General features: G+C 43.9%; 1 protein-coding gene and 1 long non-coding RNA gene across 6 annotated transcripts in view; one reads left to right on the top strand and one right to left on the bottom strand.

Moving 5' to 3' along the window:
- ZHX3 (zinc fingers and homeoboxes 3) overlaps window positions 1-16,378 on the bottom strand; it is a 115,030-nt gene that overhangs the window by 33,804 nt on the left and 64,848 nt on the right. The gene's annotated exons all lie outside the window — the stretch shown is intronic.
- Window positions 1,793-14,656, top strand: LOC114487629 (uncharacterized). 3 transcript variants are annotated; one of them, XR_003682838.2, is made up of 4 exons: window positions 1,793-2,330; window positions 4,182-4,339; window positions 6,217-6,550; window positions 14,425-14,656. It is a non-coding gene; the product is annotated as an uncharacterized lncRNA (long non-coding RNA). The 3 variants fall into 3 exon arrangements; XR_003682837.2 differs by lacking the exon at window positions 1,793-2,330 and having other exon boundaries at window positions 3,312-4,339; XR_008619146.1 differs by lacking the exons at window positions 1,793-2,330; window positions 14,425-14,656 and adding an exon at window positions 13,094-13,273 and having other exon boundaries at window positions 3,312-4,339.

The raw sequence follows: 16,378 nt of genomic DNA, 5'->3' as shown, positions 1-16,378 counted from the left end.
AAGCAGCAAGTGGGTAGAGTTTGTTCAGGCCTTCAACAATCCTTTGTTGAGGGCAAATCCTCAACTGGCTAATCATCAAGCGAATCACGTAATGCACAACCATAGGAATAGAAAAGAAATAAAGATACGAAAATTGAAACACAGCACCCTCTGGTGTACATAACTGTCCTCCAATCAAGGAAGATTCTTGACATATGTATTTCTCAAAATATAGGGTACAAACCATGATAGAGTCCAGAGAAACTGATACCAGACTGGTCCTAATGTTCATTTAATCCCTACATCCCTCTGTATCAAGCACCTCCTCTGCACTTCCCCTTTGGTACCAGGAAGGCTCCTACACAGGCAGCCTCACTTCTGTGAACACTGAACATTGCTGCATCCCAATCACATTAGAATGCTGAACTCAGACTCTGATCCATCAACTGGCACACGAACATCTCACACTGTACGCCGTTCAGGAGTACCTTATATACAGAGTTAGGGCACACCCGAATGGGGTGCTCCTCTGACGTGTCCCTCTGCTCTGCCATGGTGTACATGGCCCTTCCTTTCCAATCCCTCTTTGTCTCCTGCATGCCAACAGGCCACTTTTTACATCTTCCTAGGCTACATGCTCCAGAAGTTTCCAAGCTCAAAAGGTCTGAGAATCAGTCAGGGATGTTTTGAGGTCCTCCCCGTGTCTTTAGTCATCTTGGTGCTGGGCGGAACCTCATTACATGACACGTACACTTCATTCATGTGACTCACTACTGCTCAAGCAGCTGGTGTGTCCTCGATCACTACTGCTAAAGCAGCTGGTGTGTCCTCGATGAATAAATCACAGGCCCTGTGTCCGAGAGCCACAGTCCAGTGGGGGACATGGATAAATACAGGTGTAAATCGTTGGAGCTCAAAGCTGTAAGTGCTAACAGAGCAAAGAAAAAAGGCAATGGAAACACCAGAGAAGCACTATCTGGGAGTTCCTCAGGACATGAGAGCAGAACTGACATCCTGTGGGAGCAGGTCTCAAAGGGTGAGAGGCATTGTCCAGGCAGAGGAGGCAGGGGCAGGTCTCACTCTAGGTGTAAAGATCTAATGGTCCCCAGGCATGTCACCACTGGGAGAACGGAGCCATGTAACACACTACTCCTCCTGTCTCAGGGCCTCCTTGAGGAGGCAGGAGAAATGCACCCGAACAACCTGACCTCTGTACACTATACAAAGAGCATGCCTGAGTGGCAACAAACAAATAAACAAAAATGATGCAGACCAGGCACTGGTCTGATGAAGGTGTGAACGGGCTGGAGTGGAGAGTTCTGCGAGGCAAGGCGTCTGGCTGGAAAGCTCCAACAGGAATTCCCCTGACACTCTCCTCGGCCCCACTCCGTCCCATCGAGTCCCAACCTTGCTTGGCGGCCCTCTCCCTTACAGCACTGGCGACAACGCACTGTGACTGTGCGTACAAGCTTCCTCCCTCATGAGGCCATGGGCTGAGGCAAGAGCAGTCATCTTTTTATCACTATGCCTCGATCACTCTGCACATATGGAGCTCAAACAAACTGGATGAGTACACCAAGTCATCAGTTCGTACGTGTGATAGGATTTAAAAGGGCAGAGCCTGGACCTATTACCCCAACACCTTCCCCTATGCAGTTCACCTTGTTTTGTTCTTCCTCGTAAGCTATCCATCCTCACCTGGTTCAGGCTTTCCTATTCTTTCATTCTATCCTCACAAATCAACCCTGACCCTCCAACTGAGGAAAAGGAGCACATATCTGTGTCCCCAGTTAAGAGTGACCTATGTCGGGACTTCTCTGGTGGCACAGTGGATAAGACTCCACGCTCCCAATGCAGGGGGCCCGGGTTCAATCCCTGGTCAGGGAACTAGATCCCCCATGCTTGCCGCAACTAAGAGTTCACATGCCACAACTAAGGAGCCCTGGAGCCACAACTAAGACGCAGTGCAACCAAATAAATAAATAAATAAATATTTTAAAAAGAGAGTGACCTATGTCACATGGAAAAGCCACTAAGCCAAAGAGGTGACAGGGAAGTGGCTTCCCACACACCCAGAAGAATGTGAGATTACCTCCTCACAAGGGAAAAAGAGAAACCCAACCCGATTACAGTGTAAAAATAGGTCACTGCCTGAATATAGCCCTTTGGGTTACTGGCAGCCAAGCCCCTTTTGCCTCTGACTCCAGTGTCACAAGAAAGCGGCAGCACCATCTTAGAATAAGGGCTCCATGGCCAGCTGCCAGCCTCGGCCTGGCCTTCCCTCTGGCATTCTAGAACTACTGGGCGCTCAGCAAGCCTCTGTCACGGCTGACGTGGAATAGCCAGAGTTGGTAAGTTTTGTTCTGAACAAACTAGGAGGCAATTCAAGGTTGTGCTTATGACAAGTCTCTTTCCCCTGTATCCAGCCATACTTAACTTCAGTAGGAAAGAAAGGAGGACTTTCAGTAGCTTGCTTGTACCTAGGTGGGGCCAACAGCAGCCTCTCTTCCATGACAGAGTTACAATTATGATCACTGTAATGCTTTATTTGCAGCAAATTCTCTAGGTGTGCATGACTGGAAGGGGTGTCAAAATTTTGGTTCCATGGCAAAAAACTGCTGTGGATTGCTTTAAAAAAAAAAAAAAAGGCTGAGAATTACTGATCAAGAATCAGTGGTAGAACAGAGAAGGTGGGAGTTCCCTGGTAGCCTAGTGGTTAGGATTCCAGGCTTTCACTGCCGTGGCCCAGGTTCAATCCCTGGTCGGGGAACTGAGATCCCACAAGAAAAAAAGAACACTGACTGACTGCCACTGGGTTAATCACTGTGGTGACATGCGAGGGGTTACCTGATTGGGCTTAAACACTCAAGGGCCACCCCCGGAGCTGAGGCGGGACCAATCCCTCTCTACCAGAAGACAAAAACGTTGTTTGCTATGGGAGGAAGTGGAGAGGTAGAAGACATGGGGGAGGAATGGGGACAATTATAAAGTCCTTCACACATCACCTGGTATTGAATTTGACTCAGATACCCAGTATCGAGGGCAAACGTGAAAGTGCATTTTGTATTTGTTTGTTTTTTGGCGCACAGCAGGTGGGATCTTAGTTCCCTGACCAGGGATCGAACCCGCGTCCCTTGAGCTGGAAGCACAGAATCTTAACCACTGGACCGCAAGGGAAGTCCTAAAAGTGCCTTTTTTTTTTTTTTTTTTTTTTTTTTTTTTTTGTGGTATGCGGGCCTCACACTGTTGTGGCCTCTCCCGTTGGCGGCCATGGCTCACGGGCCCAGCCGCTCCGCGGCACATGGGATCCTCCTAGACGGGGGCGCGAACCCGGCTCCCCTGCATCGGCAGGCGGACGCGCAACCACTGCGCCACCAGGGAAGCCCTAAAAGTGCCTTTTGAGTGATACTTTATCATTTAACAAAGATGAACGTTTATTCCTATACAGAGACAAATTCCCTTGGAGGGTAAACTCAAGAAACGTTATGTTTCGGAACTCTATGTAGGGGAAGATAGGTAAAGGTGAGGAGAGCAGGCTAAGTTTGGAAAGATGCAGTGAAACCCATTCGAACAGGCCATTCTTACACTGATCCTCCAGAAGGCAGAGGACATGACAGTAAATCAAAACCAACTGAAGTTATTTCAGCAGAGGGCTGAGATGAAATGGTCCAGATGCTTCTCTTCAAATGATCTAACTTACTGCAAATAGAGATCGACTTGTCTTAGACTCCTTCTTGTATATCAAATTTCTAAAAATTAGCTACAACACTTTAAAAACCTGACCCCTACAGCTTTTCAAGTTGTCATTATCAGATTATCCTCTGAGAGTGTGTTTGTATGTACATGTGTGTACCTGTCACTTATTTTAAATAAAATATTTGAGGGCTACTGGGTGCTCAGCTCTGTGCTAACAGGGTGGAAATGGGAGGATTCAAGGCCACATCTCGGCCCTCAAGGAGTACAACCACCAGCTGAGTAAAATTACTATTTGTCAGGCACTGTGCTAACTGCTTTACATTTATTTCCTCATTTAATTTTATCCACAATGATCCTATGGGCTAAGTATCATCAATGGATTTTCCAAATTAGGAAACCAAAGTTAAATGGCTAAGCAACTTGACTCAGCTCACACAAGCAGCATGCAACAGCTGGGATTCACACCTAGGTCTTCCTCATTGCAAAACTACGCTCTTAACCCACAGCACAAACATCCCGTAAGAGTGGACAGTACAAGACAGTACGTTAGAGTGAAGAGCTCAGTGCTGGGATGCAGAGCTGAGTGCCTCCGGATTCTGGGGAAGCCAAAGAAGGCACATGGTGTGAGGATGAGGATGAGCCATCACACGCTGCTGTCACTCATGTGAGCTGATGCCCAACTGCCAATATACCATCTGTCCCCTGGCCTCGCACCCATGGCCACCTCCTGTAATATTTCTTCACTCTTAGCCATTGATAAAAATGGAAGGCCAGCAACATTTGTGCAGGCCTTAGGATGTTTCATAGCTATCTCCAAGGATGGAATCAGTTCTTCCTTGATGTGCAAAGATTTCCTCTCTGTTCTACAGATAAGACCACATATTGAGGAATTAAGTTTGAAACTCTTTAGGCAACTACTAGATGTTATTTCCACTGCTGATGATTTGTATAACCTTAGCCCTAGCTCTAACCCCTTGGCACTGTGGCAAAAAGTAAATGTAACATAATGTCTGAACAAAATGTGATTAATACTTCCTCTGTGCTGGTCTCCGTGTACCAGAAAGTGGTGGGAGTGAATGGAGGCAGTGTCCCTCTCATGCCTCAGCAGCCCCTTTACCAGGCAGCCAGCAGACTTCTGGTTACCTCAGGGCAGGGCAGACCTCCCAACCTCCAGGCTATGGTTCCAGGGCCCCGATGTTCCAAGTGAGGGAGAAATATCTCCTTCTAGAACAGCAGGGAGTCAGAAGCATATGGGATTTCTGCTTCCATGGGATGAGGGGAAAGTATCAATACTCTGGTACTTCTTCAATGAACAGGATGTGCTGGTACAACGGCTCCTACTCATTGTCATCATGTAAGGAGCAACACTGAGATGGGATCTGGAACTAGGATTGCTGCTATCAAGGCAATGGGAAACAATTCTGTTTTCAGGGTCACATCTGGGACCCTGGAATCATTTCCAGTTTCAACCTACATTGGACTGATCACTGTGTACTAGGCTCTGAGCGAACATCTCCTCATAGCTGCAAACAATCCTAGGAAATGGACATTATCTCTACCTTACTTGTGTGGACGCCAGGGCTCAGGGAAATAGTTATGTCTATGGTCACAGAGCTGGAGTGTTAGAGTTGGGGACCAGACTGAATCTCCTGATGCCAAGTCCAGTGTTCATTCCATGTTATACAAGGTTTGCGGCCTTGGGATATTATTATTATATAAACCGGGGTTTGGATGGTCATCCTCATTATAGCCAAGCTCTCACTTTGCTTTCAAAGGAGAAAGAATAAATCATGTTGAAGGGGGCTATTAGAAGGCCAAGGGCGGTAAGTATTGCAGTGAATGGACACAAGCCATGTGGAAACCCTGGGGTGAGAATCAGCTCTGACTGAAGTTGGGATGGAAAGACCTCAGAGAGGTGAGGCCACCCACTGGGCAGGAGGCGCTCTGGGGGTTAACAAAAGCCCCTAAAAGCGCAGACATGGAAAGGAAAGCACAAAGAAAGGGACTCGTGTGGGAAACCCCTTACAGCAGGGCTTCTCAACCTTCGTACTAACATTTTAGATCAGATAATTCTTTGTTCTGGGGGCTGCACTGTAGGATATTTAGCAACATCCCTGACCTTTATCCACTAGGCGCCTGTGGCACCTCCCATCTTGCCCCTTGTTGTGACAATCAAAAAAGTCTCCCGACATTGCCAAACATCCCCTGTTGAGAACCACTGCCTTAGACAGTAATGTGTCAGCAACGGGGGGCTGGCTGGCAGGGGGTCTGGGGAGGAGCAGAGAAAGAAGGGGAGGCCACGAACCAGGCAGGGAAGGGAACAGATGTGTGCCCTGAGTGTCCTCTCGTTAAGCCCTTCAGGTACGGACTCTGACAACATTAGGACAAATGGGGCCAAACATGATCCCAGGATGAGGTCCCTTTGAAGGGTGCCCAGCAGGACCCTGGCTGGGAGGAGAACATTTGCAGGAGAGAAAGTGTTCTAGACTAGGCAACTTGCAAAGGGCACCCTTACTCCCATACTCTCTTTTCTCCTTTCAGTGAACTGAAGCGAGAGAGGATGACACGGGGAAAGCTACAGGAGCCTGGAACTCCCAAACCTATTTGGAAGCTTTAAGGGCACCTCGACTAGGAGGATGAGTGAGTTGCGATTTGCCTGTGACGGCAACACCATCCTTCCCCCTAGAAGCCATCCCCCACTCCTGCACCTCTCACCCTTGGACCACAGTCGCCCAGGAAAAGCGGAAAGGAATTGGGATACTTATCCTGGGAGACAGGAAGCAAAAAGGAGAAAGGGGGTGAAGATGAAAGAATTTTGAGGTTCAAGAGAGATATACTGACAGAGTTCACAAAGGGGACCATGTTTCTCAGCGAGGTAACAACAAAGTAGAACTGGGTCTAGGGGTTTGAGGAAAGGAAAGAGGCAGAAAAATTAATATTTACAAAATGTCCACCGAATGCCACTTCTGGGCAAGGCCCACTGCATGAGTTACACGTTCGGGTTTCAGAGCATCATTCAATACCTATGAGCGGTGTGGGCATTACAATCTTTTTAGAGCAGAGGAAAGTAAGATGTAGGGAGGAGAGGAATTTCTCTTTGTTCCCGGCCGGAGGGGCCTCCCAAAATGACCAGGGGCCCCAGGCATGGCTGGCGGGTCCCCCTCCCCCCTTTGCTGTGCCTCCCCTCGGCTCCAGGGCCCACAGCCTCTTGCTCCCCTTGCCTGCCTGCCTGCCTGCTCCACTGGACTGAGACTGTCAGGGGCTGTGTTTTGGGCTCTGCATGTCCAGCATCTCCTTATGTGCCGGGCATGGGTCTGCATCCGCGGAGGAAGCAAGCAAGAGTTAATGCGGAGGCAAACAAAGAGCCGCGAGGCCCAGCTGTGTGAGCTGAGGGCAGAAGCAATGAGCACACCCGTTACATAAGCGCTTCTCCTGCTCTGCTCAGGCCCGGGAGGATAGCGGGGCTCTTGCCTCCCCTGTGCTATATATAATCTCTGTTTTGGCAGAGGAGCTTGCTACAGTTCCACAGCTCACTCACAGGAGATACTCATGTTTTCTTAAGAATCCAGCAAATTTTCTTTGACTAGTGATGCCACAAAATAATAAGACAGACTTGGTGTAAGATTTAGACACTTTTCCCACATTCCCAGCATTTTTCTCTCTCAAAAACAGTATTTCTGGTTCCACTTCAAGAAGCAAAGGAAGGGTGAAAACGAGATGGCAAAGAGACAGCTTGCAACATCCCATAATTACAGCCTTTGATGCTGGAACCTCAAGGCTCCAATCCCAGATGGGACAGTGTTTCCCTTTTTGAGGCTCCAATCCCAGATGGGACAGTTACCCTTTGGTAACTAAACAGGGGCTGATCCATTAACCAAGAATAGGTACCCCCCTCAACACTTTTTTTCTGGCCGTGTGGCTTGTGGGATCTTAGCTTCCCAACCAGGGACTGAACCCGGGCCCCTGGCAGTGGAAGCATGGGGTCCTAACCACTGGACCGCCAGGGAAGGCCCCAAGAATACGTTTTTGATACAGAGTAGGCCAGGTTTGTTTCTGATTCTTTCTCACCTTCCTCGTAAGCCCTTATGCTGGAATCCATGACCTCATGACTATAGAATGAATATTTCATAGAATCATTCATTTCTCCTGGGACTTAATTGAAGATAAGTTTTACTTAGTAAACCTCTTCTTTAGCTGTAGTAGATTTACCTGAAAAATGTTTTCTGAGACCTTTAAAAACATATATTTACTAAAAATCACCACATTAACTTCATGTTAGTCCTAAAAAGGTTCTCTAATTACTGAAAGCCATAGTTCGTTATTCTAATACAAACTGTTATAACACATACTCACTTGAACATTAAAACATGACATTTCCTTTAAGTATATTCAGTCCTTTAACTTTTTACCAATTTGGTTGGGACTTCCTCCAGATCAATTCTTCCAAAATGGAGAATTTTTAAGAAATAAAATCATGAACCTGATGTTTTCATAAGATGACAGGTTAAGAAGAAAAATAGGCTTTTAAAATATTAATTTTATTAACATTAATACTAACATCTAAGTATTAGCAGAGCTATTATTTATAAGCATAGCTCCTATAGTGAGTATGTAGACATTGTGAGACTTGCTGACAGTGGGCAGCTCAGTTCTAGCAGGTTCTATTCCAACGTGGCCTGTCACTATAGTGGGAGTCAGATAAACCTGAGTCCCAAACCTGACTCAGCAACTTCCTAGTGCAGGTCACTTGGGTCTTGGGTGATGTATTTAACCTCCCAAACCTCAGTTTTCTTTTATAAAATGGGAATGGTATCAGTGTATATAGGGTAAGGTTCACTTCAAAAAGTAAACAAGACAGTCTATGGGAAAGCATCCTGGACAGGCATGTTGACAGTCAGGCAGAAGTCTCAGGCTTCCTGCCTCCTCACTCCCTGCACTGTCCCATCACCAAGGTGGCCCCGCTGCACGGTTTCTGAGTACTGACCTTCTCCTCTCGCCTGCAAACAGCTGCGGTGACTTCAGTGACCTACACTGCCTGCACACACACATGCCCCCTTCCCCCTATTAGCCTTTAGACACACAGATCACTGTCTTCAGTGCTTCCCTGCAGCATAAAGTCCTCCCACTTGAGCCTGGTGTCATGGTCCTTTCTGAGCTCATGGTCTCTTGCAAACCCAAGCCTTCCCACTCCAACTCTGCCCATCGCCCTGCTTCAAAGCTCTTACACAGCCTCCACGGCCTACAGTATAAACTCCAAACCACTTCATGTGGCATCTGAGACATGTTATCTGGTCCCTGTCCATCTCCAGTTTCACTGGCCACCACTGCTTTGCCTCCTCATACTTTATAGCCAAGCAATTCTACTTACAGTACCGGAACCCTATGTTGTCTCATCACTCTTCAACTTTACACACACTCCCCTTTTTGCCCAGAATACCCTCCTCCTCTCATCTATTTGGCAAAGTCCTAGACAGTTTTCAAATGGCCCCACTTCTGTGACAGTCTGTCAAGTACTGACTGTGTCTCGTACCTTTGTCTGTTACTGCACCTGCCATGCTGTAATTATTTTTCATGGTTTCTTGTAATTCACTAGACCACTATAAATATCTTCTTCGGGGGGTGAACCCAGGACTTGGTCTTAAACAGAGCAGTCACTCAGGAAATATTTACAGTGTTGAGCCGAAAAAGCTTCCAAGCTGGTGGGAAGAGCCACTGAAATGCAGGGGCTGCGACCTACCAGAGCAGCCTGCCGCTGTGAGAGGAGGCAGAGGGAGAATTTAACAAAATTCCCATTGAAAATGGTAAAATGGTGGTGACTGCCAGAGCTCAGAAAAAGAAACCCTTTTTATGTGGTTACAACTCTAACAAGTCAATTACATTTACCTAAAGCCAGTGGAACTCCAAACTGTATTTTTCTCCCCATAGCTTCATTCTTTTATAAAGTTCCCTTGCTCTGTGCAACGATCGTGGGCAATCGCGTTTGCAGTTTTCGGCGATGCCAGTTCATGGATATGTTTTTCTGTTCACTGAACTGGCTCATTTCTTCAGAACAAACTGTTCTGCACTGAAGCAGGAATTGGCTGGGTTCTAACAAAAAGATTTTTCCCCCCTGACAGTGTTTTTGCAAAAGACCCAAGTCAATTTATAGCCAAGTAACAAAAGGTCAGAAAGGTTAGTCAAGCAATGGGCGTAATTCCTGTGTGTCACAGCCAATAAAGGAAATGGGTGGGAATAAATAGTATGCAATTTTAACCTGATATTATTTGTGCAAAACTATTATTGTAAACTATACAAAGGGACCCATGGCTTCCAATACAAAGGATGTCCCACTCTGATTTTTCTTAAGACACATTTACTGTGGAAGAACTGAGATGACCTCAAATTCCTCATTTGCAAGTGGAAAAATGTCAAAAACTTTTTCACACTAATTTATGAAAATACTTGGTCACTGTTTTGCAGCCCTGAAATAGAAATATTCACATAAAAAATTAAATATCTCCCAGTTAAATCACAATTAAATACAATCTGCAGGGCTGAATTTAATACAAAATCTTTGCCAAAAGAGAAAATTAACCAAAAGAGAGGCTGAGAAAAGGGCTCTACAAAGGCCATAGTTTATCTGTTTTAATCATGCTAGAAGTGTGACAAACTACTGCATTATTCAACGAGCATAAGAACAACAAGAAATGCCTGCCTTTAAAGCAGACACGAAGAGTTGACATCACAGCCGAACAAACGGAAGACAGATGAGTAACAGCCTGCACTGGGCGGCCAACCAGGCCCAGGCTTGTGGGTCTGCGGAGTAAGGAAGCCTTTCAAATTTCAAGGCCGATGGAATGCCCCCCTCCATCGCACCATCATGATGTCTATAGTAGTCACCATTTAAAACAACCTAATCATCCAAAAGATGAATGGTTAAATAGAACACTGTCACAGTCCTGGACAAGATGCTGTAAACCATTTCTCCCCCAGCCTCCTTGCTAAGTACAACTATAAACCCTGGAAATAATACAAGCGGCAACCAAAGGAGAAGTCTGAAAGGGGGGAAAAGTAAGGTGAACAGGTTAGGTATCCCAGGGCTAAAGGACCAACACAGCAGCAGGGCATCTTATGACTCCCCTATCCAACTGAAGAAGGTGGCCCAAGCCAAATGTTTCCCAAGCCCCAGTCTAGCAACATAAGGCAACTCAGGAAGGCTTATCCTTCCCTATGACAGAATGGGAGTTCTGCAGACAACACCAGGCCAGCTGGCAGCACCAACAAGGAGGATAGTTCAGGAGCCCACTGATATTAAAACAATCTGGGAAAACACCCTCCCTCCCTACAGGACCCCCAGGAAGTACTCTTTATTCCAGCAGGATGGAGACTCCTTTCTTCCACCTGAAGGCACCAGGCAGCATGGCCTGGGGAAACTTCTTCCTTCCATAAGATAGCACCAGCAGAGCCCAGTGGGAGCCCCAGCTGCACCAGATAAACCAAGCAGACCAAAACAGTAACAGCAAAGGCTCTGAAAAGTAAATCATCATTGGAATCACAGCCCACAAAAGTACATTCCAACCTGTGTGCTAAACCTAAAGAGAGTGACTTCCTGGTAAAACAAAAGGTTTAAATAGGACCCAGAGTTTCCTAACATAATAGACAAAATGTCCAGAACAGAACGGAAAATTCCCTTCCTACCAAGAACCAGGAAAATCACAACTTGAATGAGAAAAGATGATCAACTGACACCAATACCACGATGAATCTGATGTTGGAATCAGCTTACAAAGGATTTTAAAGCAGCCCTCACAAAAATGCTGCAACAAGCAATTACAAATTCTCTAGAAATAAATGAAAAAATAGAAAATCTCATCAAAGAAACAGAAGCTATAAAAAGGACCAAATACAAATTATAGAACTGAAAGACATAATAATAGAAATAAAATCTTGCTAGATAGGCTTAATAATAGAGATGACAGAGGATAAAAATCAATGAACTTGAAGACAGATCAGTAGAGCGTATCCAATGTGAACAAAAAAGAGAAGACAGACTGAAAACAAATGAACAGAGCTTCAAGAACTTGTGAGACAGTAACAAAAGATCCAATGTTCATATCATCAGAGTCCCAGAAGGAGAATAAAAAGAGAGGGGCTGAAAGAGTATTCAAATAGATAATGGCTGAGAATTTCCCAAACCTGGTGAAAGACATAAACCTACAGCTTCAAGAAAGCTGGGCAAACCTCAAATAGATAAGCTCAAAGAAATCCATGACAAGACACATGATGGTTATATTTCTGATAATTAAAGACAAAGAAAAACGCTTGAAAACTGAGAAAAACAACCCATTGTCTATAAGGGAACACCAATTCAAATGACAACAGATTTCTCATTTGAAACCACAGAGGCCAGAAGGAAGTAGCACAATATTTTCAACGCTGAAAGAAAAGAACTCTCAACCATGAATTCTATATCTGGGGAAGCTATACCTCAAGATTGAAGGGGAAAAGACATTCTCAGACTAAGGAAAACTGAAAGAATGTGTAGCTAGAAGACCTACCCTTAAAGAATGGCTAAAGGAAGTTCTTCAAAGAGAAAGGAAATGATAAAAGAAGAAATCTTGGCATATCAGTTAGGAATAAGGAACAGAAAAAGAAAATGAGTACATACAATAGGCTATCCTTCTCCTCATGAGTTTTATAGCATATTTAATGACTGAAACAAAAATTATAATACCACCTGATGCTCAAGATAATTATATTTAGAAGTGGGGATTAAAGGGACCTAGATGGAAGTAAGATTTCCACATTTCACTCAAACTGGTGAAACACTGATACCAGTAGACTGTTATAAGTCAAATATGTATCTTGTAATACTCAGAGCAACCACTAAGAAAATGATACAAAGAGATACACTCAAAAACATTACAAGTAAGATAAAATCCTTTAAAATGTTCAAGTCACCCAGAGAAAGGCAAGAAAAGAGAAACCGGAAGCAAAACAAATAATAAAATGGCAGATTCAAACCCTAATATATAAATAATTACCTTAAATGTAAATGGTCTAAATACACCAATTAAAAAGTAGAAATTGTCAGAATGGATAACTATATGCTGTTCACATGAAACTCACTTCAAATTCAATGAGATAAGCAAGCTGAAAACAGAGTGCTGTCCATACAGTAGATGGAATATCAACAGCTCTTTTAAATTGTGCTTATGAATAATTTTCATGATATAGGAAAATGTTTAGAATATTACATTTTATAAGACGTGATAAATAAATAAGTAAATATTTTCAAAACAAGACACAAAATGTATATATAGCATGACTTCACACTGTATGTAAACAATTTATAAATAAATGCCTCAAAAGGATGCATGTTAGGGTACCACTAGCAAGAATCTCAATTATCTTCATTATGCTTTCTTATATTTTTCAGATTTCTACCATAGAATGAATGGCTTTTATAATCAGAAAACATTATGTTTTAAAACTTCTCTTCAATTAAAGCAGTCTATTAAAGATAACTGCTGTGTTCTGAAGAACCTAGGGGCAGGACAGGAATAAAGATGCAGACGTAGAGAATGGACTTGAGGACACGGGGAGGGCGAAGGGTAAGCTGGGACGAAGTGAGAGAGGGGTATGGACATATATACACTACCAAATGTAAAATAGATAGCTAGTGGGAAGCAGCCACATAGCACAGGGAGATCAGCTCGGTGCTCTGTGACCACCTAGAGGGATGGGATAGGGAGAGTGGGAGTGAGATGCAAGAGGGAGGAGATATGGGGATATATGTATATGTATAGCTGATTCACTTCGTTCTAAAGCAGAAACTAACACACCGTTGTAAAGCAATTATACTCCAATAAAGATGTTAAAAAAAAAAGATACAGTTATCAAAAAAAAAAAAAAAGATAACTGCTGCTGCCTGGGGAGGAAGAACTAATATTTATCATCGGCAGCCACCATTAACGTGGCTCTTTCTACTGGTGAGTTGGCTGCCTCTCCCTTTCCTGCTCCCCAGAGGACCAAAGGTACAAGGCAGAAGGCCTTAAAGACTCAGAAAGTGTTCTCTCTGCAAGCTTTGTACATGGGATCCAGGAGATGGGGGTAGGAAGGGGGAGGGAACTGACAGATAGGGACAGCAGAGCAGGACTGCTAGAAACCTGCCTCATGTCCAGTGGTCTCCAGAGTCACTGCTGTAGGTCTCTACAGGCCTGACCACCGAGTTGGGTCCCATGTTTCTTCACTCCATCACCCAAGGCCACACGAGCATGTCTTGGTCCTCATAGCCCAACAGAGCCTAACACGAGGATCATCCCACCACGCTGGAGGCCACAGTACAGAAGAGGAAATTCTTCTATTTGATATTGCCAAGTCGGTATCAATTTAACACCCCTGTCTTCCTTTCTTTTTCAAAGTCTCTCTCTAATTTTATCCAGGAGCCCAGTGATAAGCTTCCTACTATAACAGACCCAATCCTTTTTCTGGCATTTCAAGTAAGAAAACTCAAAGTAATCTTCAATTCTTCCTTACCCTTTATTTGTATATCCAATCTATTATCATAAAGTAGATTCAACATAGAATGCAGAAGGTAGCAGATATAATGATTTCTAAGATTCCCTATCAGAGATTTGTAATTCTTTTACCAAAGATTACCTTTACCCTTTCTTAATGCAATGAATAAACAAACCCTCTTAAAGTCAAAGTCGAAATCTCTGACCAAGGCTCCTTCACGTATAAGATGCTTCCTTGTTGATTTAACAGGCAATGGGACCATTTCAAGACTTCCCACTGTAATGACCAATTCTGGAAAAGTTGCCTTTTTCTCTTACTGAGGACATGGAATCCCATCTCTATGGTCATACAGGATAACTCAAAGCCAACCTTGATTTTACAGCACTTTGCAAACTCTGCAGGACTGTTTCAGTGCCTCCGCCTTTGCGATCTCCCATATTTAAACTACGCACATGATGAGGTAACACAATTTTACAAATACTTGAGCACATATTGGTGACCATGTTAACTTTTTAAATAAACTTTTGATTTGTCTGTTGTCTTGCTTTTTGGGGGCTAGAGTGGAAAAAGCATGGACTCTGGAGTCAAAGAGTATCCCTATTACTTATTAGCCACATAACTTTGCAGCCTCTTCATCTATAAAAGGGAAATAAGTATGCATACCTCTTATGAGGATTAAGTAATATATTACTTATAAAAGTGCCTAGCATATCATAGGTGCTCTCTTGGATCCATTTAACATTCCTATCTTAGTTTCTTTTTTTCCAACTACTTCTCGTTTATGATTTATGCTTTATGTTTTTATGGACCTAAATGAGTCACCTTAAATTCTTATGGAACAAAAAAAAGCATATAAAAATACAACATAAAAACAGTAGACACTCTGCTGGGAAGTAGGGGTGGGCACTGACTGGGAAGGGATATGAGGCAACTTTCTGGATAATGATACCCTCATAGGAGTTTGGGTTACACAGGTGTATGCATTTGTCAAAACTCAGCAAATGTACAGTTAAAATTTAACTACAATGAAATGTACCAATCTTACCTCAAAAGAAAAAAAAACTATAAACAAATAATGACCTCTACTTAGTGATATGCATGCCGAAGCTCTGAGAGGGAATGCATAAAAAATAGGATTGACAGACAGCAGGACAGAGGAATAGGAAGCACAGAGTAAAATGTTAATGGTCAAACCTGGTGGTGGGTGGATGGCTGCCCACTGTACAATCCTTTCAATTTTGCAGTATGTTTGAAATTTTTCATAATAAAATGTTGGGAAAACATATGCTATGGAAAAGAATGGAAGGCACTCAATACACATTAGTTCTCTTCCCGAACCCTCTCCCTTATCTTCATTCATCCATTTGTTCATTTACCTGCAAACACTTCCTAGGCACACACCGCAAAATCACCTAGTACAAGTTGCTTAACCCCAAACCCTCTGAATACGTTTCCTCATCTGTGGAATAATAACTACATGTGCCTCATGGGGTTTCTGTGAGGATTAAGATGATAAACATATAACGCTTAAGCTCAGTACCTGCCCTGTAGCTGGTGCTCGACAAAAGCTAGCTATGATTATGTCAGTATTACATAAAGAGCCCGGGCTTTATAGTGTATTATTCTAATAGCAAGTAGTGGCTAGAAGCCCTGACCCCTAACTGACTGCTTGGGTTCAAATTCCAACTCTACCACTTTGTAGCTTTGGGCAAAATCCTTAACCTTTCTGTGCCCCAGTTTCCTATTCTATGAAAAAGGGATAAGTGTTCTCTTTCATGGGGTTATTAAGACAATTCAACATGATAATATATACAAAATGCTTAGACAGTGGCTGGAACTGTATAAGCACTCGATCAATGTGAGCAAACTCACTATGCTGGATATTTAGAGAATATGAAGATGAATGGAATGCATAAGTCCCTGACACCTCAAGGAGTTGATTATCCAGGAGAGGAGAAGGCCATGTCTACAGAAGCATCACAAACTGAGTGGTGCATGATGTGTGCCATAGGGGACGTGCTACTATGGGCTTGGGATACTGGAAAAACAGACTAATGATAATGACCAAGGAAGACCAAGGAAGGCCTCAAGGTAGTGGCACTGGATGATCTGGAACCTGAAGACAGAGAAGGGGAAGAAAAAGGTTGGTAATGTGAAAATACATGGTACAGAGAGCCTACTAGAACTTAATAAAAGATAGGCA

Source organism: Physeter macrocephalus, chromosome 14 (genome assembly GCF_002837175.3).
Source record: "Physeter macrocephalus isolate SW-GA chromosome 14, ASM283717v5, whole genome shotgun sequence".
Lineage (NCBI taxonomy): Eukaryota > Metazoa > Chordata > Mammalia > Artiodactyla > Physeteridae > Physeter > Physeter macrocephalus.
Note: the sequence above shows the minus strand (reverse complement) of the source record. Positions and strands in the feature narration are given on the sequence as shown.